This window comes from Thalassophryne amazonica, chromosome 7, assembly GCF_902500255.1.
Source record: "Thalassophryne amazonica chromosome 7, fThaAma1.1, whole genome shotgun sequence".
Taxonomy (NCBI): Eukaryota; Metazoa; Chordata; class Actinopteri; order Batrachoidiformes; family Batrachoididae; genus Thalassophryne; species Thalassophryne amazonica.
In genome coordinates this window covers 61,194,910-61,220,598 of record NC_047109.1, presented here as the reverse complement: position 1 = coordinate 61,220,598, position 25,689 = coordinate 61,194,910, and the positions used below count along the sequence as shown (strand labels likewise).

Sequence of the window (25,689 nt, the reverse complement as noted above, 5' to 3'; positions counted from 1 at the left end):
GGGTCAATTGAAGAATTACTCAAAGGTCAAAATTAAAAGATGCTCCAATCATATAGAAAACTACACCACATTATTTGCCTAATCATAAAGATTCCAAAAAGTTATAGTCTGGACTATCTGTGACTGAATGTTATGGAGTTATGAGGCAAAAGCAGCAAGAATGGTGACAAAGGACAGTTTCAGTTTGTACGGGGGTCAAAAGTGAAAGTTGCTCCATTAATTTTGCTCCAGCTGTATTTGTGCTGAATTTGATGCTTGTATCACCATCTGAAGGACTGTTTCAGTTATCTGCTGCACTAATAAGCCAAGAGAGCATGAACCAGCTGCTGTCTGTTAGCTTAAACGTGTATATAAGGCAACCCGAATTAAAAGAGAAATGCTGCTTTTAACAACCTGGACCTCATTTCTGGCATAAAATACAGTCGTTTACTTACCAATATAAGTTTGGTGTGATTAGAGGTCCATAGTTCAAACAACGTGTTCAGTTCAAATCTGAAGCAAACATTTTTCTTCTTCTACTAAGGTGGATTAGAACTTTTTGTGGTACACAGCACAAACTACTGGACAGGAGGAACCTAGCAGTCAATGTGACTCACTGATTTGAAAATGCAGCTCTTTCAACCTGATGTGTGATGCTGTGACATGTCAATCATCTGTGTCCAATCAGATGTCAGGGGAGTCCAGTGAAACCCCGCCCTCTGCTCTAGCTCCACTCACGCTAGGAAGTGTTCAATATTTGACATGTGCTGTTTCACTGCGACTAAAATTTTGGCACTTCCTGTTTGAGTGTGAGCTTGCCACTGAGTTCTCGCGAGATTCCATGAGCTCTCATCTGTCAATCCAGGAAGTGTTTGACATTTGAACATTTCCTGTTTTACTGTGGATTTTAAATTTGGCACTTCCTGTTTTGGACGCCCTGTACCATGAGTGAGCGTCGCGCCACTGCACGATACTTCACTCATATTATTTATGCTTTTAAACAAAAATATCATCAAAAATTTCAAGAAGTACAAAGAACCTTTATTCTTAAACATACATAACAGAGTCTGACTGTTTGGTGACATTGTTCCATGCAAATGTTATTTTAAAGATTGGCCAGCAGATCAATCAATCAATCAATCAATTTTTTTTATATAGCGCCAAATCACAACAAACAGTTGCCCCAAGGCGCTTTATATTGTAAGGCAAGGCCATACAATAATTATGTAAAACCCCAACGGTCAAAACGACCCCCTGTGAGCAAGCACTTGGCTACAGTGGGAAGGAAAAACTCCCTTTTAACAGGAAGAAACCCCCAGCAGAACCAGGCTCAGATGTCACCATATGTAATTGTATCAAAGCTTTAAAACACTGAACCATTGTTTTCATATTTATTCAGTGTTTCAAAATGCTTCGTTTTCTCTGTCACTAATTTTCATAAATAAAATGCATCAGCAACTGCTAATTATTACCACATATGCTTGGACAGACTTATAATTATAAATACTTTGATGCTGTGTTGCGAACCGGGGCGTTAATTTTAAACACTTACTGAAGAATGAAGCAGAGAGTAACTCACCGAGATCTCCTCACATAACGTCTAATCCAGTGTGCTTTTCTGTGCGCCTTTAAAACAGACTGATTTATAGCGCAGACAAAACAATGGCATAAATGTAAAAATGCAGAAATATGCAAATGTGCAAACTAATTCTCATTCATATAGCTGTCAATCAAAACAGGATTCAGCCTTTCGACTGATCATCCAATCATTGTGCAGAACTCCATTGTCCAGGCCCGCCCACAGCTTCATTCACCCCCAGAGACACTCAGCTTCTGGGGGCGTCCGGGTGCGGGACAAAAATCATGGCTTTATCCAATGCATTTCGTGGCAATGAAAAAAACCTTTCCAGGCAGTCCCATTGAAGTGAACGGACGCATGGCTTCTACAGGAAAATGCAAAGACCACAGACCGTATGCAAAAAAAAGATTTATGAGAATTTAACAAAATAGAGTCAATCGATTTGTGATAAGTAGCTGATTCTGAACAAACTCGTCTTCAAGATGAACGTGTTCTAACACATTTGTAGTCAATGAGATGATAAACTGTACATATTTGATCATTTAATTTTTTGACATTTTAGGGGAAGCTGAGATTCTTCTGAAGGCTCTCTCTCTCTCTCTCTCTCCCCCCTCCCTCTCTCTCTCTCTCTCTCTCCCTCCCTCTCTCTCTCCCTCCAAGGTCCCACCATCAAGAAGAAGAAAAATATGCTAAATTGCACAGTTAACAACATGTTAACAGAGGCAGGGCGATGACATCATCCTTCCAGTTTTCCACAGTAAGACACTTCTGGCATTTTCAGATTTGGGTAATTAGATAAATATTTCACTCATAAATGAAAATAAATATTCATCAACAGAACTGATTGTTTTACACAAAATGAGTGACGTTCCATGATGTCATGATGATGTCGTACTGTAGTGAGTGCAGTTTCAAGTTGCTGAAATGGATCGCTTTTTGCTGCCCAAATATCCATGAGTGGAACTGGAAAGAAGTGAAGTCTGTGTCACCTAAAGAACTCAAGGAACAGCAGTGGGGACAGACATACCAGTGACCCAGTGTCACTCCTGGTAATTAACCCTCAGAGAACACAGGCCTTGGACAGGAACCAAATCATAAATCAAATCATTTTTTTCCCCTGAGGCTATAGGCTACTTGTGTAGGTCTCCTGATATTTGTACTGAACAGTAGCCTAGGCTTGTGTGTGATTTTGGTCATTCTGTATGTCATTAGTGACTGTTGCACATCAGAATGTGAATATATGTGCATCTGCCTGTGAATGTGGCAGAGGTTTAGCAGAGAGCCGTTGCGACGCACAAGCCCTTATTTCATAGCACCCTCATAAAAATGCCAATCTCCCCCATAACACCTGCAGAAAAAAAAATCTCTGAAGCCGCCACTGGTTAAAGTACCTGTTCAGTTTAAAATCTTGTCTGAGGCAAGAACTGCAACTGACAAGGTGGGAAGTAGGGTTGTGATTTTGTTTTAGATGAGTTATTCTAAACCTTTGCTTTGATCAAATAAAACAAGCCACATTGCAAGTACATTTGTAGCCCACTGATTCTTAGAAACAGAATACTTCAGGAAAGAATCTATCTAAAGACCTGATCTGCCTCCGAGACCAAACTGCAATATATCAGCCCAGAGAACAATATTAATATTTCTGTTTCCACAGTTTATTCAGCCATCATTAGATAATCTCTTCTGCCTGTGCTCCCTCAAAAGCACTCTCGGCAGCTATTTAGCCTTGTGGCCATGGGAGTGGATTTATTACCAAAAGGTCAGTGATCACAACAAGATGAGCTGCCAGATCTGCTGCGGAGCCGAACACTCTATCCCCCCGACACCATACTAACAGGTACACAAATGTAACATCATTTTTAAGATGTGACTTAAACAACTCAACACACATGATGACAAGCCATCATCATTCATATCACTTTTTATAATAGTTACATTTACTCTGTCAGGCCATAAATATGTCATTCAATATTTTTATTCATCTTGGCAGGATTTATGGTTTCAGAGGGAAATCCATTTGTGTTTGAGACTGTATGCCAGTCAAACTGAAAAAAAAAAAAGGATTTAGGGCAATTGTTTACTTCTGAATGACTGTACTTGCTCTCTTGCCAGAGATTCTGCAGTTTGTTTTCCTGTCAGTCTCAGATTACCAATCAGTTATTCTCAAGGACCTGAACTGCATTTGTGAAACTGGTGTAATGGCAACACTACACCGCAAAATGTCCACATGCTGTTCTTCATGCTCAGTTTCCCCACAAACCCATTAATAAGAGCCCGGACAAATGTTTGCCAGAAAACTACTCTCCCAAATGAGGACATTGAGAATTCAATGGCATACATGAATCAAGACAGGCTGTGTTCACTGTCAAACAAGTGCTGCAGCGGAAAACATTAAGGATAAATTAAACTCAAGCTGGTGTCAGAGGAGGACCATATGTTACCTTCATTTGATATAAGCACATTTCTTTTCTGCTGAGATCTCTGTGTGGAGAAGAAAAATGATCACGGCAGATCAGTGGGGGGGGGGGGGGGGGGGGGGGGAGGTAGTCCAACGAGAAAGCCACCCTTTACAAACTGAAAGATCCCAGTCTGTTGATGTCCGTCTAAAGTTAACCACAAAAGATTCTTGTTAGTCCACTGTAACAGGACTAACATCTTGTTCTCAGAGAATCATGTGGTTCAATGTACGCTTTGTTTTTTGTAGTAATTAATACCCCCGTCACACACTGCCGGAATCATGCAGAATGGCGTCAGAATTATGGCGTCAGTCAGTATCTGGTGTGACCACCACTTGCCTCACGCAGTGCCACACATCTCCTTAGCATATAGTTGATCGGCAGCCAGATACCAATGTGAGCATTTGCCCACTCAAGTTGGTTACAATGACAAAGTGCAGTCAGGTCAAGACCCCAATGACGATGATGAGCATGCAGATGAACTTCCCTGAGATGGTATCTGACAGTTTTTGCAGAAATTCTTTGGTTCTGCAAACCGATTATTGCAGCAGCTGTCCGGGTGGCTGATAATTTGGAGGTGAACATGCTCGATGTGGAGGTCCTCGGGTTGTGTGGTTACATGTGGTCTGTGGTTGTGAGGCCAGTTGGATGTACTGCCAATCACGCAGAATGGTGTCAGAATTATGAATCGGCGTACATTCGAAAAGTGTCGTATTTCAGTTCCAAAACATTCTGACAGCCATCTGCAGAGGTCCGCACAGTTGGTCAAAACTGGCCGGCGGCCCCGAGTGTGATGCACAGGTTCAAAACCCTCTGGGCGCTGGCGAGATGGGACACCTATCTGACGGCAGTCCATGTGTAATGTGAGGACCATATGACCGCAATTTACATATTCTGATGGCGGCAAAATGAGATCCAAAACAATATGAACGCATACGAGGGAACCTCAAGATGGGTTTGGCACGGTATGCCTGCCGGTATGACCTGCACGTGCCACGTATAATAATGCCACCCCCCCCCCCCCCCCCCCCCCACCCCAGAGCGCAAAGGAACTATTAAAATGTATGTGGCACACTTCATCATGATAATAAACAGGAATCATTATCATCTGCACTGAATGTGAACAGCAGCTATCAAACCGAAAGCACTGTGCACAACTGCGCACACGCCGCAAATCTGACCAAGCTGTTACCCACAATAGACCTTACAGTACAGATATTTGTCCATTCCTTCCCATGGGCGACTTAAATAATGAGAACTATTGTCTTCATCATAACATGGGCAGCTGCATCTCTCCGTGAAGCGCAGTAATGCATCATTGCACGCGTCAGGCTCAGAGATTAACGGATCTGGATCTCACACTGTAATAAATGATCACCTCTTAACTCTGTAGGAAATATGACATAGAACTGTTGGGCCAGGCCGTGACAACATTAATAAACATGAATCTCACCTCTAACAGTGGTCCAGGAGTGGATGTGAAGCCAGGAGGCAGCCTATGGTTAAAATCCGCTCACCAAAAATTAAAAAACTAATCCCATGTGATAATCCAACCATCACAGTGTCCAAAGTTACGTTGTGCTCCTGAAGTGAGCAAAGAAGACAAAAAAGAAAGTTCCCTGGAAAGGTGCTGCATCTGACAGGGGACAGCATGGCCCACTGCCAGCAAACTTGGAGCAAAGCTGTCCAGTTGCACATGCACGCACATGCGCCCGCACGCGTTTAGTGGCCCATGCAGTGTCATGTGCACGCGCGCACACACACACACGGCTGAGTGAGAATTGCAGCCCCGCACATGTGTGTGGAGCACTCGTGCACTGCGCGCTCGCATCAGGAACACAGTGCTCCAGTCCCGTGTTTGCCATCCAGACGTTTGGACATCAGGCAGTCTGCAGTGCCTTTTATGGCCATCTGACAGCAGTCCGTGTCATCTACCTGCTGAGCTTTGGATGCCATCGCGCAGGTGTGGACGAGGTACTCTGGATACGTTCTGATAGGGCTGACCACGCCTCTTTTCCTCCCGACTGTGTCGAATTATGGTAATATTTGCCGTGTCGGGAATGGTTCCTCCACATTCTTGCTACATATGTGTGGCAAGGACTTAAAAATTTGTTTGAAATATTGGCCGGTTAGATGTCCAACATGAAGACAGCTGAGCCATGTTTTTTTTGCATGGAATCAATCAATCAATCAATCAATTTTTTTATATAACGCCAAATCACAACAAACAGTTGCCCCAAGGCGCTTTATATTGCAAGGCAAGGCCATACAATAATTACGTAAAACCCCAACGGTCAAAACGACCCCCTGTGAGCAAGCACCTGGCCACAGTGTGAAGGAAAAACTCCCCCCTAACAGGAAGAAACCTCCAGCAGAACCAGGCTCAGGGAGGGGCAGTCTTCCGCTGGGACTGGCTGGGGCCGAGGGAGAGAACCAGGAAAAAGACATGCTGTGGTGGGGAGCAGAGATCGATCACTAATGATTAAATGCAGAGTGGTGCATACAGAGCAAAAAGAGAAAGAAACAATGCATCATGGGAACTCCCCAGCAGTCTACGTCTATAGCAGCATAACTAAGGGATGGTTCAGGGTCACCTGATCCAGCCTTAACTATAAGCTTTAGCAAAAAGGAAAGTTTTAAGCCTAATCTTAAAAGTAGAGAGGGTGTCTGTCTCCCTGATCTGAATTGGGAGCTGGTTCCACAGGAGAGGAGCCTGAAAGCTGAAGGCTCTGCCTCCCATTCTACTCTTACAAACCCTAGGAACTACAAGTAAGCCTGCAGTCTGAGAGCGAAGCGCTCTATTGGGGTGATATGGTACTACGAGGTCCCTAAGATAAGATGGGACCTGATTATTCAAAACCTTATAAGTAAGAAGAAGAATTTTAAATTCTATTCTAGAATTAACAGGAAGCCAATGAAGAGAGGCCAATATGGGTGAGATATGCTCTCTCCTTCTAGTCCCCGTCAGTACTCTAGCTGCAGCATTTTGAATTAACTGAAGGCTTTTTAGGGAACTTTTAGGACATCCTGATAATAATGAATTACAATAGTCCAGCCTAGAGGAAATAAATGCATGAATTAGTTTTTCAGCATCACTCTGAGACAAGACCTTTCTGATTTTAGAGATATTGCGTAAATGCAAAAAAGCAGTCCTACATATTTGTTTAATATGCGCTTTGAATGACATATCCTGATCAAAAATGACTCCAAGATTTCTCACAGTATTACTAGAGGTCAGGGTAATGCCATCCAGAGTAAGGATCTGGTTAGACACCATGTTTCTAAGATTTGTGGGGCCAAGTACAATAACTTCAGTTTTATCTGAGTTTAAAAGCAGGAAATTAGAGGTCATCCATGTCTTTATGTCTGTAAGACAATCCTGCAGTTTAGCTAATTGGTGTGTGTCCTCTGGCTTCATGGATAGATAAAGCTGGGTATCATCTGCGTAACAATGAAAATTTAAGCAATACCGTCTAATAATACTGCCTAAGGGAAGCATGTATAAAGTGAATAAAATTGGTCCTAGCACAGAACCTTGTGGAACTCCATAATTAACTTTAGTCTGTGAAGAAGATTCCCCATTTACATGAACAAATTGTAATCTATTAGACAAATATGATTCAAACCACTGCAGCGCAGTGCCTTTAATACCTATGGCATGCTCTAATCTCTGTAATAAAATTTTATGGTCAACAGTATCAAAAGCAGCACTGAGGTCTAACAGAACAAGCACAGAGATGAGTCCACTGTCCGAGGCCATAAGAAGATCATTTGTAACCTTCACTAATGCTGTTTCTGTACTATGATGAATTCTAAAACCTGACTGAAACTCTTCAAATAGACCATTCCTCTGCAGATGATCAGTTAGCTGTTTTACAACTACTCTTTCAAGAATTTTTGAGAGAAAAGGAAGGTTGGAGATTGGCCTATAATTAGCTAAGATAGCTGGGTCAAGTGATGGCTTTTTAAGTAATGGTTTAATTACTGCCACCTTAAAAGCCTGTGGTACATAGCCAACTAACAAAGATAGATTGATCATATTTAAGATCGAAGCATTAAATAATGGTAGGGCTTCCTTGAGCAGCCTGGTAGGAATGGGGTCTAATAAACATGTTGATGGTTTGGATGAAGTAACTAATGAAAATAACTCAGACAGAACAATCGGAGAGAAAGAGTCTAACCAAATACCGGCATCACTGAAAGCAGCCAAAGATAACGATACGTCTTTGGGATGGTTATGAGTAATTTTTTCTCTAATAGTTAAAATTTTGTTAGCAAAGAAAGTCATGAAGTCATTACTAGTTAAAGTTAATGGAATACTCAGCTCAATAGAGCTCTGACTCTTTGTCAGCCTGGCTACAGTGCTGAAAAGAAACCTGGGGTTGTTCTTATTTTCTTCAATTAGTGATGAGTAGTAAGATGTCCTAGCTGATTGTCCCAGGCACTTCTGATTTAAAGCTCTCTTTTTCAGAGGAGCTACAGCATCCAAAGTTGTCTTCAATGAGGATGTAAAACTATTGACGAGATATGATATGGAATGATTATGATACATGAAAAGCAGACAGTTTATCATCATTCTGGTTTTAATCTTAATTCAGTCAGTGATATTTGTTTCAAAATATGGAGATAAAACTTAATTTTGGAAAAAAAAGGTCATACAATGTGCTAGGGTCCTATGTTCAATCTGTAATCTTATTTTTTTCCCCAATTTATTTCAGTTACCTTCAGAATTACTGAGATGAGGCTCCATAATGGCTCTTTTTTAAAAAAGAAAGGTGTCCAAAATTTACTTAAAAGAGCTCAAATAACGATTATCGCTGAAACACTTTAATTCAAAAACAACATTCTGAAAGCAGCATTGGTACTGTATAAACAAGACCTTTGAAAAAACAACATAACAGCATTATTGAATGGTTTTGACAACAAATTCACAACCTGGTCTAGCTCTGGGCCAACAGATCGTTAAAACACCAGCTTTACTAAATGGCCAGAATATACACAAGACATTTCCAAAAATGAAGGAGAAACTAGTAAAACTGTAGAAACAGGACCTTTACAAATTTACGTAACAATTATTTAGACAACAAACTCCCAAATTGGTCTAGGCTAACTTATACCCGAAACACCAACTGTACTAAAGGCCTCATCTGGCACAATATCCGTGAAACATTATCCAAAGATAAATGAGATTAATCATTTTACATATAGCGTTAACACTGGACACAGACCCCTCTGACATAAAATCAAATGCCTTTTAGGATATACAATTACCAAGTGCTTTATTGGGTACAATTTGCTGGTACCAGGTTGGCCCCCGTTGGCCTACAAAACTGCCTTAATTCTTCATGGCATATATACAACAAGGTGTTGCAAACATTCCTCAGAGAAGTTGGTCTGTATTGACATGATAGGATCACACAGTCGCTCACTCAACCAGTCTCCCCATTCTCCTCTGACCTGCCAAGAAGGCATTTTTGTCCACACAACTGCCGCTCACTGGATATCTTCTCTACCTCTATCTACTCTCATGAAAAGAATGAGAGTAAATAAATATTCTGTGCATATAGGCAAATAGCCTGTGTGACAAAGTTTTGTTTAGTAGGAAAAATTAAGTAAATCCAAGAAATATTAGAAGAGGTGTGGTTCTGTGCTGCTGTGACAATGGTGATATTCCCCTGTCATGCGACACCAGTCACTTGTCTACCCAGTGCAATTATTCAGTCATCCCGGTTGTTATAATCAGACTGGAAACTAAAAGGCCCAGACCAGGATTGGACACAGCTGGGTGACTATAAAGCATCAATACTAACAAAGGTAATGATGAATCATGAAACACAACACTAATCACAGCTAATTCACCTGATGTCGGTGTCTTAAACCATTCACTTGTTTCATTTGCTTTGAAACAAGTGTATTCGCGTTAAGTCACTAACCTGATCATGCTCACTACAGTCGTCAGCCCAAATACCCAAGAGGACTCCAGAAGTCACACTCACCCAGCAATCCCCCTCCCTCTACTCCTGCACAAATATTGATCACCTCTCCCTGCTGTGCTTAACGGTAAAAATGTGAAACATTATGCTGAGTGTGACACTTGCATATAATCCCCTGAGGGCATGACACAAAACTAATAAGAATCCATCACAGAAATGATGATGATGATCCCATCAGCAGGAAGAGACTTAGAGGTCAAAACACGCTTTAGAAAGAGGAGACTTTCTTGATGAAAAATTATAATAATGGCGATAAGTATTGGAGACTAAAGCAGACCGCATGTGATGATGGGAGTCTTGTGAAAAGACTATTCTCTCCAGCTTAAATGTCATCAGTAGGGGAAAGATCAGGATGGGGTAACTTTAAATTTTTCACTTCCAAATCTATTTTCAGTTCGTCACACAGAGGGCACTCCCTAAGCAATGGAACAATGCTACACCATCATGTTATATGTTAGCATCATCATGAAGTTTTTAAAATTTAGGGTGTTCCCAGTTTAAAAAACATTTTTTTGGAGCCATTACAAGTTTCAGAGCTTTGCTGGACCACAAGCACCAGCGGCCAGTGAAATCTTCAGTCAGTGGAGGGTATGCGCATCCACGTGAACACAGCCTGTGAAAAACTGGGCTATGGAGTGCATCCTCTCCACAAAAGCCACATTGACAAATCCACTGTGCACTCTGTTTACAAACAGATAAAAATTCAGATTGAAACTGATAAGAATCAGCCAGATAAAGGCATTTTTTGAACAGCTGATTTTGATTCACTCATCTCGAAAGCGGACAGCAGCCAGTGGACCAACACACAGCGTTGTGAGTTTTTAAAGAATACATGAACACACTGCTTTTGTTGTGTGGGCCGCCAGAAGAGGAGGTACTGCTGGCCCACCACCAGAGGGCGCCCTGCCTGAAGTGCGGGCTTCAGGCACGAGAGGGCGCTGCCGCCACGGACACAGCCGGGAGTGACAGCTGTTACTCATTACTTCCTGACAGCTGTCACTCATTCTTCATCACCTCACTCCATAAAACCCAGACGTCATCTCCACCTCATCGCCGAGATATCGTACTTCATTGAAGGTAATATCCTCAGCCGTTTTGTGTTACAATATATCTGTATATTGTGAGTGTTTGCAGGAGTACCGGTTCCTCTATCTGTGGAAGCTGAGTGAGTGCAGGACGACACTCTTTTCCCCTGAGGAATCACTGCGGTACTCATCACATATTGAGTGAGAGGTGGAGGTGGCATTCCCACCGTTGTTGTTACTGGGTGTACACACACCCACACTTGACTGTCTTTGTTCTCGCCAGCAGTACCAGATCCGACAGTCGGAGACGGTGATCACCTGGGAATTCGGGACTTGGCGGCTCCAGTATTCACCAGGTTCAGTAGTGGCAGAAATCGTGTGGTTCCGGCCCTTCTCAGGACAGACGTCTTCTATCCTTGAGCCTGCCCACACGTCACCTTTGTAATTTGGCTGTAATCATATTCTGAGATTGTCTGTATATTCGTTGTGCACATTTCACAACATTAAATTGTTACTTTTTGGCTCATCTATTGACCGTTCATTTGCGCCCCCTGTTGTGGGTCCGTATCACTACACTTTCACAACAGGATATCTCGGCCAGCGTCATGGACTCCGAGGGGCGTCACCCAGCTGTTGAACGACCAATGGGAGAGCAGGGAGCGCAGGCATCTGCAGGAGGCGTGATTGGTGAGCTGCAGCACATTCTCACCGCCTTTACGGCTCGGTTGGATCAAATGACTGAGCAAAACATCCTCCTGAACCGCAGGGTGGAGGCTCTCTCCGCGCAGATGGCGACGAGCGCTCAGGGCGCTGCTGCAGGTCGTCCTCCTGTCGACCCTGTGCAGGATATGAACGTTCCAGTGGTGGTTCAACAACCCCTCCCACCATCCCCTGAAGCATACATAAGCCCTCCTGAGCCGTACGGAGGTTGTGTGGAGACGTGCACGGACTTTCTTATGCAGTGTTCGCTCGTCTTCGCACAACGTCCCGTCATGTACGCGTCAGATGCTAGTAAAATAGCTTATGTGATTGCTCTGCTTCGGGGTAAAGCACGCGCCTGGGCTACGGTGCTCTGGGAACAGAACTCACGGTTGTTATCAGCATACACTGGGTTTGTGGGGGAGTTCAGAACAGTGTTTGATCACCCTAACAGAGGAGAGACCGCTTCAACTGTGCTGCTGTCAATGAGACAGGGACGCGAGAGCGCAGCCGCTTATGCAGTCAACTTCCGCATCGCGGCTGCGAGGTCCGGCTGGAATAACGTTGCGCTCCGCGCCGCCTTCATTAACGGACTGTCGTTGGTTCTGAAGGAGCAGCTGGTAGCTAAGGAGGAACCGCGGAATTTAGATGGGCTTATCGATCTCGTTATACGGTTAGACAATCAGTTGGAGGAACGCCGTCGGGAGCGAGGCGAAGGACGTGACCGGATACGCGCCGCCCCTCTCCCTTCCGGGTTCGAAAAGGGGCCGCCCTCCCCACGCTCCACAGCCGCAGCGCTCTGTGGGGCAACAGCTCCCCCTGCTGACGTTGTTAGGGAAACGCACAGGGCCAAAATGAGGAGGTTGACCTGTGGAGAGTGTTTTCTCTGCAGCTCAACTGAGCACACACAGAGAAACTGCCCCAAACGGCCAAAACGACAACACTCGCCCTTAGAGACTGGGCTAAGGGGGGGTCAAAACATTCAAGTGAGACACACACAGATTGCCACACGACTCCCAGTCACAATCCTGAGCGGGGATTTAACCCTTCAAGCCCCAGCACTGGTGGACACGGGGTCAGAAGGGAATCTGCTAGACAGCAGATGGGCAAGTGAGGTAGGGCTCCCTCTGGTGGCGCTTCCTTCACCATTGCAGGTGCGGGCACTAGATGGCACCCTCCTACCTTTACTCACACACAAGACACAACCAGTAACTCTGGTGGTGTCTGGAAACCATCGGGAGGAGATTGAGCTTTTTGTAACTCCTTCTACCTCCCGCGTGATTTTGGGCATCCCATGGATGTTGAAGCACAATCCCCGGATTGATTGGCCGTCTGGGGTGGTGGTTCAGTGGAGCGAAACCTGCCATCGGGTGTGTTTAGGATCCTCGGTTCCTCCCAGTTTACAGGCTAAGGAGGAGGTCAAAGTCCCTCCCAATCTGACGGCAGTGCCGGTTGAGTACCACGATCTTGCTGACGTCTTCAGCAAGGATCTGGCACTCACCCTTCCCCCGCACCGTCCGTACGATTGTGCCATTGATTTGGTTCCAGGCGCTGAGTTCCCGTCCAGCAGGCTGTACAACCTCTCACGACCTGAGCGCGAATCAATGGAGACCTACATCCGGGACTCATTAGCTGCCGGGCTGATCCGGAACTCCACCTCCCCGATGGGGGCAGGTTTCTTCTTTGTGGGCAAGAAAGATGGCGGACTCCGTCCATACATTGATTACAGGGGGCTGAATGAGATTATGGTTCGCAATCGATACCCGTTGCCATTGTTGGAACCCGTGTTCACCCCCCTGCATGGAGCCAAAATCTTTACTAAGCTGGATCTTAGAAATGCGTATCACCTGGTTCGGATCCGGAAGGGAGACGAATGGAAGACGGCATTTAACACCCCGTTAGGTCACTTTGAGTACCTGGTCATGCCGTTCGGCCTCACCAACGCCCCCGCGATGTTCCAAGCCTTGGTTAACGACGTCTTGCGGGACTTCCTGCACCAATTCGTCTTCGTATATCTGGACGATATTCTCATCTTTTCTCCGGATCCTGAGACCCATGTCCAGCAAGTACATCAGGTCCTGCAGCGGTTGTTAGAGAACCGACTGTTTGTGAAGGGCGAGAAGTGCGAGTTTCACCGCACCTCTTTGTTCTTCCTGGGGTTTATCATCTCCTTTAACTCCGTCGCCCCTGATCCGGCCAAGGTTGCGGCGGTGAGAGATTGGCCCCAACCAACAAGCCGTAGGAAGCTGCAACAGTTCCTCGGCTTCGCTAATTTCTATAGGAGGTTCATTAAGGGCTACAGTCAGGTAGTTAGCCCCCTGACCTCTCCAAAAGTCCCCTTCACCTGGTCGGATCGGTGCGAAGCCACGTTCAAGGAGTTGAAACGACGGTTCTCTACTGCGCCAGTTTTGGTGCAGCCCGACCCTAGCCGCCAGTTCATGGTTGAAGTGGATGCCTCTGACTCAGGGATAGGAGCCGTGTTGTCCCAGAGCGGAGAGACCGATAAGGTTCTTCACCCGTGTGCCTACTTTTCACGCAGGTTGACCCCGGCTGAACGGAACTATGACGTCGGCAATCGAGAACTCCTTGCGGTGAAAGAGGCTCTTGAGGAGTGGAGACACCTGTTGGAGGGAGCGTCTGTGCCGTTCACGGTTTTCACTAACCATCGGAACCTGGAGTATATCAGGACCGCCAAGCGGCTGAACCCCAGGCAAGCCCGCTGGTCACTGTTGTTCGGGCGTTTTGACTTCCGGATCACCTATCGCCCCGGGACCAAGAACCAGAGGTCGGATGCCTTGTCCCGGGTACACGAAGAAGAGGTCAAAACTGCACTGTCGGATCCACCGGAGCCCATCCTGCCGGAGACCACTATCATGGCCACCCTCACCTGGGACGTGGAGAAGACCATCCGGGAGGCCCTGGCACGGAGCCCGGACCCAGGAACAGGTCCGAAGAACCGTTTATACGTCCCACCAGAGGCCAGAGCTGCAGTCTTGGACTTCTGTCACGGTTCCAAGCTCTCCTGTCATCCAGGGGTGCGAAGGACCGTGGCAGTTGTCCGGCAGCGCTTCTGGTGGGCGTCTATGGAGGCCGACGTCCGGGAGTATATCCAGGCCTGCACCACCTGTGCCAGGGGCAAGGCAGACCATAAAAGGTCCCAAGGACTTCTCCAGCCATTACCGGTGCCTCATCACCCCTGGTCCCACATCGGCCTGGATTTCGTCACGGGCCTCCCGCCGTCCCAGGGCAACACCACCATCTTCACGATAGTGGAACGATTCTCCAAGGCGGCCCACTTCGTGGCCCTCCCGAAGCTCCCAACAGCCCAGGAGACAGCAGACCTCCTGGTCCACCACGTCGTCCGTCTGCATGGGATACCCACCGACATCGTCTCTGACCGTGGTCCCCAGTTCTCCTCACACGTCTGGAGGAGCTTCTGCAGGGAACTGGGGGCCACCGTGAGCCTCTCGTCCGGGTACCATCCACAGACGAACGGACAGGCAGAGCGGGCCAACCAGGAACTGGAACAGACCCTTCGCTGCGTAACATCCGCGCACCCGACGGCCTGGAGTAACCATCTGGCCTGGATCGAGTAGGCGCATAACAGCCAGGTGTCTTCTGCCACCGGCCTCTCCCCATTTGAGGTGTGTTTGGGGTACCAGCCCCCATTATTTCCCGTGGTGGAGGGAGAGGTCGGTGTGCCCTCGGTCCGGGCCCATCTTCGGAGGTGCCGTCGGGTGTGGCGCACCGCCCGTTCTGCCTTGTTGAAAGCCCGGATGAGGGCCAAGACCCATGCAGACCGCCGGCGGTCCCCGGCCCCTGCATACCAGCCCGGGCAGGAGGTGTGGTTGTCAATGAAGGACATCCCCCTGCAAGTACAGTCTCCAAAACTGATGGACAGGTTCATCGGCCCCTTCCGTATCCTCAAAGTCCTCAGCCCTGCCGCGGTGAAGCTCCAGCTCCCAGCTTCACTGCGGATCCACCCGGTCTTCCATGTTTCCAGGATCAAACCTCACCACACCTCACCCCTCTGTGCTCCCGGTCCGGCACTGCCTCCTGCCCGGATCATTGACGGGGAGCCGGCTTGGACAGTGTGCCGGCTCCTGGACGTCCGTCGAATGGGCCGGGGGTTCCAATATCTGGTGGACTGGGAAGGGTATGGACCCGAAGAACGCTCCTGGGTGAAGAGGAGCTTCATCCTGGATCCGGCCCTCCTGGCCGACTTCTACCGCCGACACCCCGACAAACCTGGTCGGGTGCCAGGAGGCGCCCGTTGAGGGGGGGGGGTCCTGTTGTGTGGGCCGCCAGAAGAGGAGGTACTGCTGGCCCACCACCAGAGGGCGCCCTGCCTGAAGTGCGGGCTTCAGGCACGAGAGGGCGCTGCCGCCACGGACACAGCCGGGAGTGACAGCTGTTACTCATTACTTCCTGACAGCTGTCACTCATTCTTCATCACCTCACTCCATAAAACCCAGACGTCATCTCCACCTCATCGCCGAGATATCGTACTTCATTGAAGGTAATATCCTCAGCCGTTTTGTGTTACAATATATCTGTATATTGTGAGTGTTTGCAGGAGTACCGGTTCCTCTATCTGTGGAAGCTGAGTGAGTGCAGGACGGCACTCTTTTCCCCTGAGGAATCACTGCGGTACCATCACATATTGAGTGAGAGGTGGAGGTGGCATTCCCACCGTTGTTGTTACTGGGTGTACACACACCCACACTTGACTGTCTTTGTTCTCGCCAGCAGTACCAGATCTGACAGTCGGAGACGGTGATCACCTGGGAATTCGGGACTTGGCGGCTCCAGTATTCACCAGGTTCGGTGGTGGCAGAAATCGTGTGGTTCCGGCCCTTCTCAGGACAGACGTCTTCTATCCTTGAGCCTGCCCACACGTCACCTTTGTAATTTGACTGTAATCATATTCTGAGATTGTCTGTATATTCGTTGTGCACGTTTCACAACATTAAATTGTTACTTTTTGGCTCATCTATTGACCGTTCATTTGCGCCCCCTGTTGTGGGTCCGTGTCACTACACTTTCACAACAGCTTTGCTTTAAATATATAATAGCCAAGTGATCTCTGTGTACGTGTGTGTGTGCATGCGTGTGTATGGCTTTGATCATGAAGAAACTGGGGAGAGCTGACATTTGCTGTTTGGAATGCTTATATATTTTGGGACAAGGATGAATGCTATGAAAACAGAAAGTTGAAAGGACTAGTATTTTTTGGAGAAATTAGCGATATTAGCTAATAACTGTGAACAATGGGTGTTGTGCTGCAATGCACCATGGGAGATCGGGTGTTGGGGTTTTAAATGTTGTTCTTGTGGTTTGTGTTAGTTTAACAGTGTTGTTAGTGTTATTGATGTGTTGTGTTTTTGTCCTCCAATTGGTTTCATCAGTTAAGCATCATGTTGCTGTTACCATGAATGATAAGTGTAGTGCGTTTGATGTCTTCTGCCACCATCTCCATTTGTGGGTATGTACAAATAAAAGCACCTGCTTGCGACACAATGCAAAAAAGACAAACATCTCTGCATGTGCATGTGTGTGTATAACTTAGATCACGGACAAACGGTGGAGAGCTGACATTTGCAGTTTGGTATGCTTATGTCTTTTGGGTCAGGAATGAACCCCGCCAAAGCTGAACATTGATAGGACCAATATTTTTGGAGAAACTACGAATATTAGCTACCAACACTGAATAATGGATGTTGATAATTACATTCTGGACTCAAACGCCATCCCAGCAGGGGGCAGTAAAGCTATATATTAAAAGCATGCGTGCGTAACTTTATGTAATAAGTGTGTAACTACATAATATAATTGGAAATACATTAAAAATATATGGATGACACAAGAAAGTGAAAACACATTTCTACTGTGGTCCATTTAAAAATCAAATGACAAAATAGAAGTAATAATAAAATAAAAAATAATAATAATACTGATAATAATAATAATAATGTGTGTATAAAGAACAAACAATGTATAAATACATCAAGACAGTAATTAAACATTAAAAAGGTCTAAGTTCTAAAAGGCTAAAGTTCTAAAAACTTTCTGGACTAACACAACATTCCAACTCATTATAGTAACTTTGCATAATTTATTACCACCCTTGAAAAATGTCAGTTACCTATTTTATAAACATAACCCAATCTAGAGCCCGTGGATCCCCACAGGCAACATGCTAGTACACAATAAGTCTATTTCAGATGATCAGCGTGGAGTCAATAAGAACAGTCTGCAAACCCCCTTTCTCTTTAAAGGCTTTATTGTAGCCACTGTGTAGTCAGTTTTCACCTCTGCTGCTGCAGTGATTAGCTCTTTACACTGGTTATGTGCATGTCCAGATCTTCTCTATTTTTTGTGGAAGTGTTACAGCACCACATACAGGCCTGGTGTATATACTACAGTGTTTTCAGTGGGTTCATATGCATGCAGATATTTCTTGAAACAGTGCCATGTTTATGGAACACTTTCTAAAAACAACAAAGAAAGACTCTATCCGTTTCCATGTGTGCAAGGCCATAGTTTGTAAATTTAGATAAGATGTAAAGCTGAAGTTGCAGGAAATGGCTTCGATTGGTATTTGAAAAAGGCAAAACGCTAGAGCTTCTCCATGATGAAGGGAAGCAGCCAAAGGGCTGACCTCTAGTACCATCATGCTCTAAATTTCTGGAGAGAGAGAACCTTGACACGATAACATGGACAATTACAATTTACAAGTATTTAAAAAAAAAAAAATCAACATGAAGTAAACTGCAGGTCTTTAAACCCAATTCCAAATTGGTTATCTTGAAGATCAATGATACAGCAGTACAGTACATACTGTATGTTGTTCCACATTTTACCTATTTAAATGTAACATGCATGTTTTTTTTCTGCCCTCTTAATGATGGAAGGTAAATGATTCTTACTTTGATATGATAGTCTCCAGTTTTATTCTGAGTCATTTTACTAAAGTAGATTTTGTGTTGCTCTTTAGAGAACAAAATGTCTTTTTTCAATGTTCTGAATCTGAATAAAAAAATTAATGTATCTTAAGTAACTTGAACAACTACAACAGACAAACTGCAGTGATTTATACCATATACTAAAAACACAATCTCACCATCATCTCATCTAGCCCTATATCACAGCAGTTAAATTAAGAAGCTAGGCCCCTGGTTTCAGAAGCCTGCCATGAAATATGACTGTTCTAAAACAGAAGTAATCCATGCAGTACAACTGAGGGACTCAAGCAACACTTTAAGTAGAGACACAAAATAAGAAGACTTCAATGAAAGACCAAATTCTGGATGTTGTTACACTTGTAACATCCATCTGTCTAAAGCACTGCAGGAGCTATTCTGTGATTAAGTGTTGTAATTGACTTTTTTGGCATGACCGCTCTCCCTCAACCTTATCTACTTCAGTTATTGGTGTCCTATATTTCTCAGAGTGACTCGTGATAGCCTCCAGAGAAGTGGCTGAACCTGTTACTCAAAATCCATCATGGGTTGTGGGTGCACTGCATTAAATCCTTTTCTGCTGCCACAGGTGCAGAAATGGGTTTGTGGCACTTTTACGGTGGGTTTTGCAGCTGAATGTCAGTAAACAATAGCTTTAAACAATGCCCTTGCTTTGATTGTAATGTGTTGACCTTTATTTTCCCTGTTCCTGGCATTTTTAAGCATTTATCTCCCACTGACTGTCAAACCACAGACAGCATTTTCTGGGGTTGGGACAGATTGTTCCACCGAACACAGAGGTCAATAGTGCAGCAGCTAAGAGAATATTTAGAGCAAAATCGTGCAAATGGTGATACAAGCACCAAAGTTGGCACAAATACTTCTTAGACACTACTCTTTTGAGAAAAAAAACAAAACAAAAAATGACTGGCCACTTGAATTTTCAATAGGCGGCCAGGTAGGGGTCAACTGAAGAATTACACAGGGGTAAAAGTTAAAAATGCTCAAATCATTTTGAAAAATAGACCACATTATTTATTTGATCGTAAACATTCCAAAAAGGTATAGTTTGGACTATCTATGACTGAATGATCAGGAGTTATGGGGTAAAAGCAGCAAAAATGGTGACAAAGGTCAGTTTCAGTTTGTACAGGGGTCAAAAGTTAAAGTTGCTCCAATTTTGGTAAAAAAATGATGAAAATTATTAGTTGAGTTGAGAAGAAAAGGAATGGTTTGGACCATGTATCATGCTTAGTTATCATGTTACTGGGTAACATATGTCACACGTCATAGAATCCAAAGGACGTTGACCTTGTTTGACCTTTACTTTGGAGACCAAACATTCAACACAATCAAAACTATTCCATTTATTAATCCTACAACCCCTGGCAAAAATTATGGAATCACCGGCCTCGGAGGATGTTCATTCAGCTGTTTAATTTTGTAGAAAAAAAGCAGATCACAGACATGACACAAAACTAAAGTCATTTCAAATGGCAACTTTCTGGCTTTAAGAAACACTATAAGAAATCAGGAAAAATAATTGTGGCAGTCAGTAACGGTTACTTTTTTAGACCAAGCAGAGGGAAAAAAATATGGAATCACTCAATTCTGAGGAAAAAATGATGGAATCATGAAAAACAAAAGAACGCTCCAACACATCAGTAGTATTTTGTTGCACCACCTCTGGCTTTTGTAACAGCTTGTAGTGTCTGAGGCATGGACTTAATGAGTGACAAACAGTACTCTTCATCAATCTGGCTCCAACTTTCTCTGATTGCTGTTGCTAGATCAGCTTTGCAGGTTGGAGCCTTGTCATGGACCATTTTCTTCAACTTCCACCAAAGGTTTTGAATTGGATTAAGATCTGGACTATTTGCAGGCCATGACATTGACCCTATGTGTGTTTTTGCAAGGAATGTTTTCACAGTTTTTGCTCTATGGCAAGATGCATTATCATCTTGAAAAATGATTTCATCATCCCCAAACATCCTTTCAATTGATAGGATAAGTGTCCAAAATATCAACGTAAACTTGTGCATTTATTGATGATGTAATGACAGCCATCTCCCCAGTGCCTTTACCTGACATGCAGCCCCAGATCATCAATGACTGTGGAAATTTACGTTCTCTTCAGGCAGTCATCTTTATAAATCTCATTGGAACGGCACCAAACAAAAGTTCCAGCATCATCACCTTGCCCAATGCAGATTCGAGATTCATCACTGAATATGACTTTCATCCAGACATCCACAGTCCACAATTGCTTTTCCTTAGCCCATTGTAACCTTGTTTTTTTCTGTTTAGGTGTTAATGATGGCTTTTGTTTAGCTTTTCTGTATGTAAATCCCATTTCCTTTAGGCAGTTTCTTACAGTTCGGTCACAGACGTTGACTCCAGTTTCCTCCCATTTGTTCCTCATTTGTTTTGTTGTGCATTTTCGATTTTTGAGACATATTGCTTTAAGTTTTCTGTCTTGACGCTTTGATGTCTTCCTTGGTCTACCAGTATGTTTGCCTTTAACAACCTTCCCATGTTGTTTGTATTTGGTCCAGAGTTTAGACACAGCTGACTGTGAACAACCAACATCTTTTGCAACATTGCATGATGATTTACCCTCTTTTAAGAGTTTGATAATCCTCTCCTTTGTTTCAATTGACATCTCTCGTGTTGGAGCCATGATTCATGTCAGTCCACTTGGTGCAACAGCTCTCCAAGGCGTGATCACTCCTTTTTAGATGCAGACTAACAAGCAGATCTGATTTGATGCAGGTGTTAGTTTTGGGGATGAAAATTTACAGGGTGATTCCATAATTTATTCCTCAGAATTGAGTGATTCCATATTTTTTTCCCTCTGCTTGGTCTAAAAATGTAACCGTTACTGACTGCCACAATTATTTTTCCTGATTTCTTATAGTGTTTCTTAAAGCCAGAAAGTTGCCATTTGAAATGACTTTAGTTTTGTGTCATGTCTGTGATCTGCTTTTTTTCTACAAAATTAAACAACTGAATGAACATCCTCCGAGGCCGGTGATTCCATAATTTTTGCCAGGGGTTGTATTATCCACCCTGCCTGCACTCTCTTCTTCACCTCTCTACCACAATCTCCATTACTTTGGACTAAGGCTGAAACGATTATTTGAGTAACTCGAATAATTTGATTGCAAAAAATGTTCAAAGCAAATTCTGTGCCTCAAAGCTTCATTTAACATTGTAGTACATATGCCACATCTGTGTGTGGCGCTGTAACGTCCCCAGAAAAAAACAGAAGACTAGAGCATGACCATAAACCGTGTAAAGGCTAATCCAAAAGCTACCGCTTTCCAATGCAACACACAGAGTAAAATAAAGCCTTTTAAGAGAAAGAGGGTCCACGCTGATAATCTGAAATAGACTGACTATGCATTGAAAGCGAAGCAGTGTGTTTGTCTATTTTTTAGAAAACACACGGTCCACTCTATGCCCGGCAGCTGGCTACTGTCTCTCTCTATCCGGTGTGAGGGGCTCTCAGCACTCCACTCACTCCGGGCGAGTCACAGCTCCGGCCCAGGCCACACTGACAAACAGTTTCTAAAAGATCCTCTCACCAAAAGTCCACTCTTTCTTCTGTGTTTTGATCAGACTCGCATTGAGTCTTTCGCTTTTTAATTTTCGCTTTTTTGGGCAACACACAATGCTTCACAAACACTGTAACTTAAATAAAATAATAACAAAAACTGACTGCGAGGCTTGCATGTTCAACCTCCAGCTGAAATGCATCTGCTGAATTGCATAGAAAGAGGGATTAAAAAAAAAAAAAAAAAAAACTAAAGCAGGGACCCAGTCCACCAACTGTTTTTTTTTTTTTAAAAAGGTTAAATTTTACAACTTCAGGGGAAAAAACAACAGAAACCACATCCCATCGCTATTTCAGCAAAATGCCAACACTGGCGCGACACTGTGCCATTGCTTAGGGAGAGTCCTGGACTATTGATGTTGTTTAAAAATGCAAAAGTACTTTATATTCAATTACTCGATTACTCGCCAGAATAATCAATAGAACACTCGACTACTAAAATAATCAATAGCTAGAGCCCTACTTTGGACAGTTGACCCCAAGTATTTAAACTCATCTACTTTCACCATTTCAACTCCTTGTAATCACACTATTCCACTGGGCTTCCCCTCATTCACACATGTGTACTCAGTCTTACTCTGATTGACTTTCCTTCCAATTCTGTCCAGAGCATATCTCCACCTCTCCAGGCTAGACTCAACCTGCTCTCTAGTTACTACAGATCACAATGTCATCTGCAAACATCATAGTCCATGGAGACTCCTGTCTGATGTCATCTGTAAACCTGTCCATCACCACTGCGAACAAGAAAGGACGCATATGTGCATTACCAACTTATAACAAGGGTTTCTACCAAGTTTCAGGAAATTCCTCCAAAAATGTGAGAGGAGTTGATTTCAGAACATTTACAACCTTTTTGGGGGAGAGTGAGAGAGGGAGGGACAGACGGACAGATATTGCTACGACACAATCCCCCTTCATTCATCCAATGGGAGATAATAAAGTCATGGATTTAAACTGTTATTCTTCAATTATCTGATCTAGCTTAACGTCTTTATATATATATATATATATATATATATATATATATATATATATATATATATATATGGTGCTGTTAGATCTCAGTGCTGCGTTTGATACTGTGGCTCATCATATTCTACTCGATAGGCTGGAAAATCATTTTGGGATTACTGGGACTGCCCTTGCGTGGTTGATGTCATACCTGGCTAGTCGTTTTCACTGTGTTTTGTACAATAACACTACCTCAAACCTAACGTTAGCCGATCATAAAACTTCAGCGGTGCACTAACATCACATTTAATTTTCAGATTAGTCAGTCACCTCAGACAAATTTGCAGAAGCACCACTGCTCAAACTGTGTGTATATATCCAAAAGAGAAAAATTTCAGATTGAGGGGGTCTGCTCAATAACACCGGCTGCTGTCTCTCTCTCTGGCCGTGTCTGTGGCCTGAACACTGGCCGCTGCGTGTGTGTCTCTCTGCCCAGTGTAGTGGTCTGATCGATCCCACCATCTGATCAGTGCCCTCTTGGCTTGGCCTCACTCTGAACAGTTGCTAAAAAAAAAGCTTCTCCCAGCATGGTGCTGTCCGTCACTTATTCTTCTGCATGTTCTCTTAACATTGTGGTCATGACTGGCAGACTGAGTATTTCACTTTTTCCTAATGAAAATGTTCAAAATCTCCATCACGCATTAATTATGTGAACTTCACATGAACATTACACAATTAAAAAACGCCGTGTTCATGCGAGTGATTGCGTCACCACACCACATCACAGCGCACCTCATCTGAACAATTAGAATGAGATGTTAAATCTATCATAAACATACTTTTACAGCTGGTCACAACAAGGGATGAACAGGCAACTGTTTAACCAAGCCATTACAATACAAACATGACAATTAATTAACTTCTTAGATGGCTCCAAATACCTTCTCCACCTCATTAAGCGCATGCACGAGAAAAACAGCATATATATGCAGCATATATTATATGCAGCATCCAGCGCACATCACATGGCATCCAGTGGAACAAAGCGCGGTGTCCAGCTAGGAACACAGCGGGTGGGATCGTCATGATGATGTCCGTGCAAGTGCACGGATCAAAGTCATGCAAGTGTCAGGGCACCTTTACTTCTATTTTCCAAATCGTGATCCAGTACAAAAACTAAACATTGTTCAAACTGCATGGAAAGTCATTTTTAAACACTATTATTTTTACAACTATTACAGCCTTTTAAATGGTAAAAGAACATTTGAAAGCCAGATAATAAAGTGTGTGACTCATCAACACAGATGGGCTAATGTAACTACAGTTAGTGTTATTAAATAAGGAAAAGAGCTAATGGCTAGGAGCTAATATTCAATGACTGTTACAAAGAATGGGTGTTTTTTAAGTCATAAAGTGGGCTCTTCTTGCCACAGATGTGTCACTGAAATAGATCCACAGGATGTCTCAGGGCATCACATGGAAAATTCTGTCTTTCAGCATTCATCTACACTAAGACAGTGAAGTCAGAGTGCTCCATTTTGGCAGAGGAATGCAGTGCGATCCATTCCACACGCCTGAAGGCAATACCAACTGAAGAGATTGTAGGTGATATGAAGGAGACTGCAGATTTTAACTACATGATGAGGATAGCAAATTCTGTCCGACCTGCAGGACAAAATGGAGTCTGAGGACTCTTTGGCTGAGATGACACACAATCAGCTGACCCCCCCCACCCCCCCATCCCCTCCAGGCCAGGTTGTTGAATGCACTGGAGTGAATCTCTTTAGCACAACTCACATTCTGCCTCCTGAAGGGGCCCAACAATCTGTAACACCATTTGTCGCCGGGAATGGAGTGAATAACCTTTCAAGCTAACATGGCGATGCGAGCTGCATACATGTGGCATACAAATGATGACACCAGCCCCGTCGTGTGTAGTCATTCATGTGGATATTACAAATGGTGCAGTCATCATTTGCATGAAAAAACTGGCTTTTGATGCATCTGATACCCTTATCGCTGTGATGGAGAGCTAATCTGTTTGGGCACCTCACAGAAAACAGTTCTGGCATGAGCGCAGAAAAAAGGGAACATGCACACATGCGCAATCACATGCACACAGGATTATCTACAAGAAGCTTAATTGTTTCCCAGGCAACTAGTTCCCCACTAAGACAATGACTGAAATTTCTTCTACCAATTATTTTACTTTCAAATGACTTACTTGTGTCCTCCAGCTAAATCCTGTATGTGAGACACCCCCCTTTTTTTGGGGGGGAAGGGGGGGGGGTGAAATAGATTAGAGTAGTCAAAGAAACCTCCTTTTTAAGCCTCCATTACAACATGACCAGATTGTGAGGTGCAATGAAAAGATTTACCAAATATTTACTGTCACTGATAGTACATATCTGATGAGACCCAGCAGG

At 44.1% G+C, this 25,689-nt stretch overlaps 1 protein-coding gene across 1 annotated transcript in view; it reads right to left on the bottom strand.

The window, feature by feature from the left end:
• The window catches only part of LOC117514018 (ubiquitin-conjugating enzyme E2 E2-like), a 178,509-nt gene that overhangs the window by 142,140 nt on the left and 10,680 nt on the right, over positions 1 to 25,689 (bottom strand). The window lies entirely within an intron of this gene.